We start from the raw sequence: 14,044 nt of genomic DNA on the forward strand, positions 1-14,044 counted from the left end.
AGTGATAGACATAACAGAATGAAGCTGGCTACGCATCAGTCACAGGCAAAGTGACCCTTAGGTCTCCCCCTTGTAAAGTATCTTGTCATCTTTCTGGATGAAGCATCTCTTCAGAGGAGTGCAAAACACCTCAGACCCATGTGAAGGTGCTGGGGCTGTTGCAGTTTACAGCAGTTGAGGACCTGACCATTATCACATTCACAAGTAAAAGGACCTTCTGTGAAGGACCAGTCCCTAGCATGCTTGATGTCCAAATTCCAGCAGGGATACTAAAAAGCTTGAGCCTTAGAAACAACCACTGGAGGAAAGCAAGGAGGTTGGTGTTAAAGGGCTGCATTCGTCAAAGGAGGAATGAAGTGGTCCAGTCATTCAACCTTGGAAAACAGTAAGTAGTGAGGTCAGGAAGAGGCTATTAACTGAGTATGGATGGAGAGGAGCTGGAAAGAGACTGACTTTTTGGTAGCTGAGTTAGGAAACTTAGGGAAGGAGTTAGATAATTGATTTGAACTGAGCCGAACTTCTTCAATGGAACAGTAAAGGAAAAAGTAAAAAATGGATCATCAACACAGAACCACTTGTTTTGTCTCAAATTATCTTACTGACTCAATTAACTTTTAGACAAGGAAGATTCCTTTCAAAGGAAAAATCAAAGCATTTTAATTTTAAAATGGCAAACTGAAATGCTGAAGTACTTTTGAAGCTTGCTTCATTTTTTAAATCTGAAACTGCTGATGGGACTCAGCCAAGCATGTGGCTAATTTCAGTCTCCCCGTTCTTTGGTAGTGTTCATTAAGGAAAAAGACAACTGTCACCCTGTAGCACCGAGGGACAGATGTGGAGCGGCTGTTGCCAGCACATGGTCAACCTAAAGGAGAAGAAATCACAGACAGTGACTGAGGGTGACACAGCAGAGCCATGTTACATATGTTACATATCATGTCCCAGCCCACTTGGCAGCATCTATACGAGATCAGGTTTGTGAGTACATGTTATATACTATAACTCTCTCTCCAGCTCCTTCTCTCCTTTCTCTGCAGAGCAATCTATAATTCAAAATGAAAGGATAATGTCAGGGTGACAAAGGGCCTTCAGAACAATTGCGGTGATCCTGTAAGGGAGAAAGGATAAAGGCAGGGTAGAAAGAGATGGGAAGCAATGCTATTTAGCATATAGAAGCAGGGCAAACCAGAGCTGGAAGTAGAATAGAGTCTGCCAAGTATCTCTTTGTCCTGGCCATACTTAGATTGTACCTGAATCCAGTTCTGCTAGTGTGAACTTCATCAGGATGATCAGCCTAACCTGAGAAAAAACAGCTGAGTGCAGCTTAGCTGAAATATTGCAGTAACTCAGTAGTTCTCTGCCCAAACAGGGTCCTGCTAGAAGGTGGTACTTGCTCCTTATACACATAAAAACTGTCTCAGAGATTAATTAGTCCATTTGCCAGCAATTCAGTGCATAAGGATATGTAGAAAAATGGCCTGGCATCTCTTTACTTCTAAGTGAAGCGAGCTTTTCCCTCAAAATACTCTAGCATGGATAACACAATTCCCCAAATGCCTTATCAACTAGAACCTGACTGAGAAATGCAACCTCCCTCAGCAAATTTTGGTATTTTCTACACTGTTTCATCCAGAACTCTGAGGAAAAGCAATGATGGAGAATGAGAGGTCAACCAAAGAGCCCTTTTCGGCAATGGGGAGCTATTTGCTGTTGGCTGACATGATGCTCTCTGCCTGTTCTGCAGCAAGACCTGCTGGGGTTTGCAGTTTCCCAGCCTCACTCGTACTGCATTTGGTCTCTGCTGGCCTCCTCCTCCCGCTCTGCAGTGCAGTTCCCCCATCACAGCCATGGTGCAACGTCTCTTTTGAAAGAAAACCATGTGAAGCACTGAATGACTGGCGTGGAGAGAGATGATTCCAAGCAAGTCATTTCACTTCACTTTTCCCAAGTGGAAGACATTGTCAAAATCATTTTCCTCAAAAGGCTTCTATCTTCACACAACTCCATTTTTGAATGAGAAAAAGCATTAGTTACCAGCAGATCCCTAGCACAGCCCTCCCTGGGCATTTACAGTCTCCTCTATGCTTCCACTGGAAGGGCTAATACACATTTCATGGCCCTTCCAAGGACTGAACGCTTTCAAATTTCTCTGCAGTACCACTTCCTGACTAATATTATGGGTAGCACTAGGTAAGTGCCAATTTGCATGCCAAGCTCAATAGCAGATTTAATAAAAGTCCCTCTACTTTCTAGCTGAAGCACCTGGAATGAGATTTTATTGGCCTGTTAGGTTGCTGGCTACCTTTTATACACATATTTTATGCACATTTAAAATGAATTCTATGTATAACTATGACTATATAGACGTACATTTATACATGCACATTTATGTACGTATACATACACATATGACTCATACACACATTTTACTTTGGAAAGATGTTCGACACAATTATGGCTTCCTTTTTCTTTACAACTGAGTGGGCAGCAAGTGTTGAAGCATGCAGTGGCCTTGCTTAAATTTACACATATACATGCAAATTTCAGAGCAATAAACTCAGATCTGCTTCTTGCTTTGGTTTGTTTACTTAACTTTCAAAGCACTCCAACTGGCTAAATCAAGAACAAACTGAAATGAAGCTACAGGATGACTTGAAAACCAAAGAGCCAAATGAAAAGGCAGGTAAGTTCAGTCCATGTGCTGCCTGCAACCTGCTCAGCTCCTTGCTCTTCCACTTCTTTCTCATCATCTCCCACTCATGGTGCAGCACCTGTTAACTGCTGCCCTTCTCCGCATTTGCTAGAGCTGTCACTGTCTCACTGCTGAGTTGGCTCTTAAAGGAGCCTGTCTCTAAACAGCTTAATAACTGTGTGGTGGCTCAGCAAAGAAAGGAGTCTGTTCAGCTCACCTTGCCATGCCAGCTAGCTGAACTGACTGTCACTCCTACAACATCACTGATTTGCAAGTATCACCTCCCAGCAGCAGGGAATGGTCCAGAAGGAGTTGAGGGATAAGCCTGCTGTGGTAGACTTCATTTGGATCGTAGCTACAGACTGCCCCCTCTGAAGTAGAGTGGTTTGGACCCTACCAAAGGGGACTTTGGTGATTTACCTCTGCAGAGCTGTGAAAGATCAAGAGAAACCTTGCCAGAAGGTCCTGGCTACACCTACCAGATTCTGGACCAGCTTCCAGGAGAAGATGTCTCTGAGGGGAGCACAGGCTTCCGCTGTCCTGCAGCATGGGGGAGTACTGGTCACTGAAGGGGTCACCCAACACTTCACTTCTATAGGAATTTTCCTAAATAGCTTCCTTAAACAATTTTTTGAAGTGATTTGCTCCTTCAAGCTTGGACAAAAGGATATCCCACCTTCTCTAGAAAGTCCTGTGAGCGGAGCAAATAAGGATAATTAGAAGTGTCAAGGCAATGCAGAGAGACATTTACCACCTGACTCACCATTTTCCTGAAAATGAAACAGAGTGAGAGCAAACAGCTCTAATACATCCTGGGTGGCTTGAGCTATCATCCACCTAAGCAATTCCCATCCCCTCAGAAGTTAAAGCCTTCCCTTGCTACTATCCATCAGCACCTACCTAGAAACTATTCCTTTCTGTATGAAAAATCTCCCTTATTATAAAGAACAAACAACCAAACACCAAAACTCACAACCTTATCCTCACAGTCTTCCATACGCTGGGATATTTTGCTGCACAATCCACTGAGGAAGTTTCAGTCCTGAGCATTGCTCCTAATGCTGCGGTGGAGCATGGCAGCACCTATCTAACCCACAGAGACCAGGCCCATCTCTGTGTTTGGGAAACAGCAAGCCTGCCAGCTCTAATGGCTTGTTTTGTTACTCATCACAGTGTATTAGCTAGATTTTGTCTCAGCCTTCTCTGCATTTCACTCTGTAGGTCCCAAAGGTTGCTCCTCTGTAGAAGGACATTTGCCAAAGTCTGAGCAACTGGGACTGTAGGATGAAACCTACCAATAATCTGATTTAATTCCTCTGAAGGCAAATGTTCAAAGAGTTAGGATCCACAGGTCCTAAGTAACTAGTAAAACAAAGTGATGAAAAGCCCAAGGGGAGGATACTTGGCCAAGTTCTAGTATTGGTTATACAGTATATATCCAAAATAAGTCCACAGACTTTGTTCTCTGTGTCATTAAATCCATATACCTGAAACTATTTCAGCTTTTTAAGCTTTTTTTCTAGCTGAAGTAAATGACTTGCAGTCATTTGGACCTGATTTTGCTTTTACAGAGCAAAAGTATGCAGTTACGCTAGAGACAAGCGCTCTGTGTCAAAAAATTAATAATCCAATCTATTTCTTATACACATATGATACTTTCAGAGCAGTTTCACAGATGTATCTGGTTCATGAGACAGGTAAGACCAAAGAATAGATTTTTCTCAGTTTGGAATAAAATCGCATTAGAAACTATTTCTTCACTTTTACTTCTGGTGAAATGTTGTGCCAGAGGTCAGAAAAAAAGCCAACAAAACAAAACAAAAAACAAACCACCAACCAGGGACTAGCACGTCATTTTTCACAGTACTTGCTTCTCTGGTGGTCTAGGTCCTGACTTTACAGACCAAGATGAACTAGAGATGTAGGTGTATCTGAATGTGGGCTTCTTCCTCAGACCCACAGAAAAACAGAAATAACCTCTTGTATTTTCTACCTGTAGATGCTCTTCCTTATTTTTGACATGGACAAGACTTGGAATCTGAGATTTTGTCTTAATTCTCATCAGCATCTCTCCACTCTTTCAGTTCGCTCACCACTGATACCCCAAATATGGTGCTGGTAGAAGAACATTGCACCTTCCCCCTGCCCCCCTGACTCTCCTATCTTTTTTTCTGATGCTGTTAAGGCAGTGCTCTACACCCTGCACAGATGCAAGAATGAGAAAAGGAAAAACAAAACAAAATAAAAAAACAAAGAAGCAAGCCTCAGAGGTTTAATACAAAACAGGCAGCATGACCAAAAATACCACATTCATTGATTCGTATCTTGAGCCTAATTCAAATCCATTGCAGAACAAGCCCCCGAAGGGAAACGTACATAAAAGACTCATCCAGGTTGGCTGCTGCACATGTTGCCTTCCACAGTTTTCAGGCACTGATGTTGCCAGAGCATCACTGCTGGGCACCCTCAAACCTTCACCTTCCAATCTCTAAGGCTCCCTGCTGCTAGGGACAGATACCAGTAGCACTGCATGGACTTAGCCTCAGTGCTTTAGTGTGGCTGGATGGAAAAATTGTTCTTCTGTTCCTCTTAAGTTCATTTCTCCCAGATCATGGTCTTGAGAGGCTGTTAGAAGTGGTTAAAAAAAGAAATCTCTTTTTTCCTGAGAACTGCTGATGTTTTGCCATTCGTTTTCATTACTAATTGGCTCAGGGGAAGTCAGAATATCATAACTTCTTCCAGAAGACTATTTCCACAAAGATCATTTGATTTGGGAATATATTTAATTTCAAAAAGATGAAAACATTTACTTTTGAAGTTGTTCTGCTGTGCTATATTATTAGATCGTATTTGAAATAGTGAAGTCAAAACAAGCCATTTTACCTTATCAGAACTACAGGTTTCAATATTATTAAAATGAAACAATTGCTTGCTATTGAGAGAGAGTGAGAAAGTCACCTCAGAGCATTTGGACTTTCCCACTAAAGTTTAACCAGCATGACCGTATTTCCACTGAATGCTTGGATTAAAAGAAAACCAGTCTGACCGAAAAAATGTATGCAGATCTGTTTGCTAAAGAGAAAGGCAAGAATAATCCTCCCTCTGCTCTTTCTGCTTCCTGCCCTCACACAGGATGGTAGGATTGCTCTTTGGGATGAGAATAAACCCATGCAGGTGGAGTGGGGCAGAGACAGAGGAGTGGGACAGGCCTCGGGAGCGATTTCTTGGTGTGAATTGTGCATTTCAGATGAAGGTTGGGAAGTCCTCCAAAGGGAAGGAGGTGCTTGAGTGCAACAGAGGAAGAAATAATGCTGGCAGCACTTGGGAGTGTTTATCTGCTAATCAATATCTGAGAATTATTCCCCAGTGAAGTTGCATAAGCTGAAGAGTGGCAAATAAAATCATGAATAGCAGCTAAGTGATAACTTGCCAGAAAATTTAGAAGCGATTGAGAATTTTCTGCCAGAGTACCTATGCAATTAAAAATAGTTTTCATGAAATTGAAGTTTTTCAGAGGAAGTTTGCATATTTATTTTTTTTTTACTATCTGCTGGAGGGAAAAATAATAATGAAAATATTTCGGAATAAATCAACCCTGCTCAGCACCTATCCAAGCTCCTATATTCTTCATGCTCTCACTGTTGTTTATGAGCTAGGTGCTGTGGAGAAACTATAACCCCCATGAAGCATTTTTGGCTGACGTGTTCCAGTAAGTCATAGGTGGGCCACAAAGGCAATGCAGCACAGCAGATGTAGTCCAGCCTGGAAACCCAGGATAGGGTGGGCTGCTGGAATTACAGCTCCTGGGAGTCACTCTGAAATGTAGGCAGATCCAACTCTCTGTCAATTCGAGCAGAACAAAGGATTTTGTAATTTCCTGATCGAATTCTTTCCAAACTGTCCTTTCCACTAGAAAACATGATATTCAGATTTTTTTCTGTCCTGCTTTGGAATAAAAGAATCCAACTGTCAGAGAATTGGAAATCTCTAACTCTTTCTCCTGGATGAAAGTCTAATTTTCAAGCAGCCCTGCATGCCGGGCACAGGAATGTCGGTGTACAGCGTGTGAGCCACACACTCCCAGCCTGAAGCCCCTGCTCTGAGTGCCTCTTTCAGAGATTCCTTGTCACAAAGTGATGATCCCTTGATGGGTTCCAAGGAGAGGTGGGACTGGAGTGGAAGCATTGTGCCATTTGCTGCTGTGCTCTGTGAGGATTTTCTGAAGAGTGTCCAGATTGCTCATTGCAATCCACTACCCTTTATTCATTGACACTAAGGGAAACCAGACATTTGAGATATTCGTGTCACAAGCATTATGTGGTTTTTATGCCTTTTCTTCCAAGGCAGCTAGATTGCTGAAGGCCAGATGTATCTCCAAGACACACCGCTGTAAATCAAGAGCATGTCACCAGTCCCACAGTGCAGAGTGAGCAGAATCAGGCCCTCCCACCCAAGACACAGTTTTGCTGGGGACATGATGGGGGACTTCCATTTGTTTGCAATTAGGTGCTGGCACTGGGAAATCCCTGAAGCCACCATGGTCTCTGGGCAACAGATAAAGCTTTTGTTTTTGCACAGACAAAAGGCAGAGTAGGCCAACCCAACAGAGAGTGTGAGCACTGGGAAGCCTGATGAAAGGCAATGAAGAATGTCCAAAGTCAGCAACAAATAGTATGGCAGCAGGAAAGAGAAATCTTAAAGTAGTTAAAAGTGAGGAAGGAGGAAAGGGAAGGGGAGAGAGAGGAGGGGCGGAGTCAGGATGGCTGGGTGCCCAAAACAGTGATACAGGAGGTGAGAGCTGCTAAGACTCGCATGGGAGCAGGCCATGTGGGAACTGTGCAGAGCGAGCTGCACAGCCCAGACCTACTCATCTCCTGCCTGCAGAGCATCCCTTGACAGGCTTTATCACTTGTAACTGAAGGACTAGGAAGCCTTGCTTCTTCTTGTCCCTTCTCCACTATCTTTTTAAATTATTCCACCCCTCAGAGGAACTAAAATACTTTCTTTTAACCAAATCTTGCATCTGGTGAAAGAGGTGAATGTGAAGTTAGAGGATCTGTACTTCTTTACTTGCTTGACAAGCCACCCCGCTTCTGGAGTGATGCCTTTCCAACACCCAACGAAGAGATAGAGACTTGCGTTTCTTGCAACATGTGTGCTTGATTAAGAGCCCAGCAGAGCAGATCTTCAACCATGACCTCTATCAGGTAGGGCCTGTCTTTATCATTCTGTCTTGATGCAACTCCTGCACAGGGGGGGGCCTTGTACCAGTTATAATAATAATGGACAGAGAGAAAATCAGACTGGGAGATGGGATGCAAGAGTAGGGGAGTGCAGGCTTGTACAATAGAAACATTCTGGAAATGCCCCTGGAATCGTCCCTCTTTCTTGGCAAGACCAAATGCCTGCTGTGGGGATCCCAAGGGGCAGGGAGGGGTACCAATCCCTCAGTAACAGGGCTGGGGTAGATTGCTTGGCAGGCAATAATGCAGGTAGAAGATACACTGGGGTAACCAGGCTCAGGAAAGCACTGAAAGTGACTGAGGACCTTAACTATGCATCTGGACACTTAGCATGATGGCAGTCATCCAGCTGCTTTTGTGGCTGTCAATCTGGTGCACAGGGTTTGATTCCTATTTGCATTCATAGCATTTATATTTTGAAAGAAAAAAAGTTTTTCCTCTCTTTTCCTTCTCCTTTTCCAAATATTTTGTGCAGGACTATTTTACTAGTGCCCTGCCTTGTGGGAAGGCTCTAATTTAGAAAACATGGGTCAGGCTATGCAGAGGGCTTGGCATTTGCTCACGTAAGTAGTCTTTCCTTTGCGTAAGAAATGCACAGTGTAGTCTGAAGTATTTTAAGTGTCTCTCTGGTGCTGAGGCAAACAGATAGCGTGTGCTAGATATTAAACTTACATTCATTTTATGTATTGCTGTGGTTCTGTGTACGAAAGGACTTGGTGATCTGGTGATTTGAATGACATCCAGAGAGTTCTTTCTTCAGATTTGCTGTTTTTATGGGCAACGTACAAACACGTTTCACCACAGCCAAAGTCTTCTTCCAAGCACTGCAATAAATCACGCGGCATGCTAGGCAGCTGGAACTGATTGCAGATCTTTGGGATGGAAGAATCACACATGGTTCTGAGGTTTCAGTCAGCTACAGCAGCATTTTAAACCTCAGTCCTTCTGTTCTTAGGTTGTCCTCTTCCACCTCTTGACAGACTGTGCTAGACTTCACCCTCTGTTCAAGCCACGGTGGTCTGTCTTGGGTCTGCCAAAAGCCTAAAGCACCCTCTTAGTTCTGCCAGCTTACAAAGCCAGTATGTCAGGGCTGAGCTGTCTGTTTGCTGTCGGTGGGAAGGAAGCAATAACAGGTCACTGTTTTTCCTCAGCAGCTACCATGAGGAATAGCTGGCTTTAAAGGGAGGTGCTGGAAGGCCTGTGAGCTGAAGACACGCTGATGTGCCAAAGGGTGGTCCTCTGGCAGGCCAGGGCAGTCAGATCAGACTTCACAGACCAGGAACGAGCCCAGGAGCATAAGCCAAAGAGTTTGGCAGCAGCGTTCAGGCGGCTCCCCTCTGAAAGGACCTTGGATCCTGTTCTGATACAGTGCCTGGAAAGGAAATGTCCTACCACCTCTTTCAAAGACTGTAAACGGACCACTGGACCCAGACAGAGAGCACCGACAAGGCTGTGGAAGCAGGAAGGTACTGGTGACTGGCAGAGAGTAAAGATGGCTTTACAACACCAAGATTCGTCACTTGAGCTGTGGCAGCTGGGGTTGAGAAGAGAGATGAGGTCCTTAAAGAGCCAGAGGATAAAATGAAGGACAAATAAGGGTCAGGGGCAAAAAAAAGGACAAAGGAAGAAACTCAGGAGGTACCTACAAGAAAAGACCACCAGCGTGATCACTCCTGCTGGAGAACCATCTTCTGGAGCTGAAGGGGTGCATGGATCAGGGACGGTGTGTGACAGGGCTGCAGCCATCTCTCACTGCTACGTTTCTGACTCTCCAGCTGGAGGGCAACCTTCGTTACCAAAAACAGAGGCCTCTTACCCCAAAATCTGTCTCCTGTGTAACAGCAGAAGCCATCCTCAGCTGCAGTCCAAGCAGAGCTGAGATGGCTGATGAAGTACTGGTGTTACTAATCACAGACAGGCTGAGGAATGCTCCCATGGAATCGGGGAATTCTGCATATGGATTTCTGAAGCCAGAGGGATCATTAGCTCATCTCATCTGACCCTATCAGTAACAGAGGCAAAATAACTTCACCCCACATTCCCTGAGAGCCCAGTGAGCTCTCTGTGTCTAACTGCACAATGGCCCACTCTGAAGACATAGGAAGGCTCAGGGCTCTCCCCTCCTCTCTTGGGGAATGTGTTCCAAAGGCTAATCAGTTCCTCACTTAGAAATCTGGTTTCAGTTTGAATTTCTCTGGCTTCAGCTTCTAGACCTTGTTTTTCTGTGTTTTTGTTTTTTTCATTTTGCCTTTGCTAGTCTCAAAAGCTACATATTTGTTTTGTCTGGGGGATTCTCGGGATGACTTGAGAGCAAGTAGCTTTATGAAACAGGGAGATGCTCACCAGAAGCTAGGACTGACCCTCATCATGTAGCATCACAGCACCTCCTAGGTAACATTCCCAGTGGTAACATCCACAGCTGGCTACAAGAAGCAGGGTCATTTTCTGTGCTGTCTCCTGACCTATACCAGGCCAGGGCCTAATAAATCCAGCCCATACTCAGTGTCAGGATAACTGAGGCCATGAATGCAGCTGATTTCCTTCAGCTTGCTAATACTGGAAGAGAATGAAGAGAGCCAGATGTGCTAATAAGGTGAGTTCATCTCTAGTTCCTAGGCAGTTCATGGATACATTGCCACGATGCTTTGCTGAGGAAGTAAGAACCAAAACTTTCACATCCAAGAGAAAAGACCTGATGAAAGGCACAGCAGTGCTCCACAGAACATGCAGCCTTTCCTTAATATTAACATGCATTTTTGTAGCTAAGTAGTCCTAAAGTATTTCCTACTGACCTGGGAATCTCTCACTGATCATCCACACTCACATTTACCTGGTCAGTTTTTCATAATTTCTTACTAAGTCATTGCTGGATTTGCAAAGGGATCATCAGTCATCTGAGTTTCTTTTTTCTGTTAGGTTTTTTTTTGCATGTCTTTTGCTGAGAAATATTTATTGAATTAGGAGCTTGGTAGGGCTCAAGTACTATTCCACTGTTATGAGATATTAAATTATCCCTGATATTTGCTCCAGCCAGAGCTGTATGTGGTGCTGGGGTTCACCTGTGTTGCTACAGGGGTTGAACAAAGCAGGTCTGGCACATTGGAGCAGGGCAGCTGCGGAGAGATGACCTGAAAAAACACTTTCCCTCTGCCATGGAGACTCAAGAGATGAGGAAGGCACTGACAAAAGCCAATTTTCAACTCACGGTTTTGAAACTCACAGTACATTCCCTACATCATCCAAGTTAGGATTAAACATCCAGGATCTCAGGCCAGTCTTACAAACCTCTAAAACCATTCCCCACCTCCAAAATGAAGGTTTACCCTGCTGTACCCTGGAAAAACCAGCCCCACGGAGGGTGTTGTTCACAACGTCTGCTCTTTTGTCAAACACACCCCCTGACATCCCTCAGGCTTTTCAGAGAAACCCTCATCCCTTCCCCAGCACAGACGACAATGGCATCCCTGTTGCTAGAGCAAAAACAGCTCACAGTCTGCAATTCCACTGAAGTCAACCTGCTGCAGCAGACAAGTTAGGATGGGGGGGGGAAGCAAAAAAAAACCAAATACAAAATTTGGGGCTTCTGTTTAGGGAGCAGATCGTTAAGCCTTTCCTTTTGACAGCACTGTATTTCAACCTGCTGCTAGGCTGCTGCTCCCTGCCAAACCGCATGGGCGCTTTGCCACAGCAACCCTGCAGAGTCTGAGCCCATGGGGCTACATGGGAGCATCCTCAAAACTGGACCCTTAAACTACGTCTGAGGGGTTTTTTGGATGTGAAACTTTTAGCTGTTTCTATGTGAGGATAAAAAAAATGAAAAGCGAGTAATAATTTCATTTAGATAGACATTTTTATTAAGAAAATTTTAAGTGCATACACATTTATGGGAGAAATTACACTAATATAAAAGTGTATATTTTTAAAATATTCTATGAAAGGAGTAATTTCAAAAGCATAATATAACTCCTCCATAAAAGCTGCCTTACAGGAACACAAATACAAAACCCTTTTCACATTATTTGGGAATATATTCCTTTATACTTAAAAAAAATATAAAGTACGGTATTTACCACATTCTGACAACACTGAGTTCTTAAGGAGTGGAAGATGGGAAGTTCATGCAGCCCTTTCATCATGATACATCCTTTCTTTTCTGTGGCCAGAGCTGAATGTTTGCAGACAATGCTTGTCTTGATGGGATGTTGGTAAAGAAAAAAGATCTACTTTAGGTGATGAGTTCTGAAAAACTCCTGGTTACTATAAATCACATCAGTCAAAAGTTGCCAGAGAAAAGATGGACCTTCTAGATCCTAACAAAGGGAAAACAGCAACAAAAACTTCTATAGGAACTGCATCTTCAACAAAATGTGTATACCTAACTTCTAATACAGCCTTCATTGCAAAATGGACAGTTACCTTTGCTCAAACACTTTAGTTAAAAACACATCAGAAAGTCACCCTTCATCCTTCCTCAGGCAGAATTCAGGCAAGATATTCATACATACAAGTATAAAGCCAGTATAAATAAAATAAAATTGGCACAGGAATAAATACCATCTATTCTTTAAAAAAAAATAATCCAACCTTAGGATTCGACAGCTGCACTTTGAAAATACCACACGTGACGATTTCACATTTACAGAAGCTGCTGTTTCAGCATCAGTTCAGTGTTCTCTTTTTTCCCTCCTCCTCTTGACGTGTGGTCCCTACGCCACTCCCATTTCCCTATGTTTCCTTTCCCTGATTCGGTCTTTGGTCAACAGCTAAAGGTAGGAAAGGAAAATCTCGTGCTCTCTCAGAGGGGGTTCCTGCCTGTGCTGCTTCTCAGCCTGCTCAGAGCCTGGTATGCACCGGAGGAACAGCGTGCAATGCACAGGACAGTCCGGGCAGCTTGGGGCAGCCAAGTGTCTGATTTCTGGTCTAAAGCAAGAGAAAGCTTTTATCAGGTTCTCACTCAAGTCTTCAGTTACTCCCAGCCAGGTCTGTGCCACCTCTGCATTCACACTGGGCTCAACCTTGACCAAGCAAGGGAAGGCCATAGTGCTGCCCCCCGAGAGCAGCCCCATGCCCTGAGCGGTTTCAGCTACACACCAGCACAGGGCTGAGGGCCCTGGCCACAGGGTGAGTCTCAGGAAGTGCCAGAAGCAGAAGCCCATGAAGCACCCAGCCAGCCACTACCTGGCTGTAAATGTCTCCTAGTCTTGCAGGGAGTGCCTTTCCTTCCTGCTGCTACTCATGCCTTTTTCCTAGGAGCAAATGCCTTTCCTTTAGCACAGTCTACCCCTGCAACAGCCACTAGTTTGCTCCTAAGAGAAGGCTGACAGGTGACTCCATTCCTTGCAGTACCTACACTACCAGGTTATACTGTCCAGAGCTGCAACTCCAAGGTTTGTCCAGTGTGCTCCAGCACCGCCCATCTCAATGCTTCTGTCAGACTAGTCAGTTTGCCCAGGCTGTAATGTGCCCACAGACCTTTCCCTGCTGGTGCTCATCCCAAATGCACTCCCTCTAAATAAGGAGTGCAGCAGAGCACTGGCAAGGCTGTACAGTCACATCTACCCACTCCATCTTGTCAGTGGAAAGCAAATGTTTTCCCTAGAAACCAAATCTTCATGGCCCCTATCATCATTAGCAAGGTGTGCTGTTGAATCAAAACCAGAGCATTATTTAATTCTCTATTTACTCCAATGGGAACGGATCAGACCTCAAGCTGTCCTTGGGTGGGAAACGTGAAGAATGCACCTTCCTGGGTGAGAAGGACAAGCTCCATGTTTGTCTCAGAACTAAGATTCTGCCACACTTCCCCTAAAGTCCTTCTTGGCTTTAACACTCACGTGTCCACTTCTGGCAAACCACTAGCAACTGCAGATGCATGTGTCAGCACAGGAGACGGATCCTAGGATATAAAGTACTTGTCCAGGGAAGATACAAGAAACTCTAATTTTCTCTTAAATGCTCTTTGTGTCTTTACTCTTACAACAGAGGATCTGATCCTACTCAGATAGATTGAAATCAACACCACAATTCTCATCTAGTACAGTGGTACCAGACCTTTCAAAACAGAGACAAAATATACTTAAAGCACCAGGTTGTTAACGATAACAATAGA

The sequence above is a fragment of the Mesitornis unicolor genome, unplaced genomic scaffold (assembly GCF_000695765.1).
Source record: "Mesitornis unicolor isolate BGI_N332 unplaced genomic scaffold, ASM69576v1 scaffold3204, whole genome shotgun sequence".
Classification (NCBI taxonomy): domain Eukaryota; kingdom Metazoa; phylum Chordata; class Aves; order Mesitornithiformes; family Mesitornithidae; genus Mesitornis; species Mesitornis unicolor.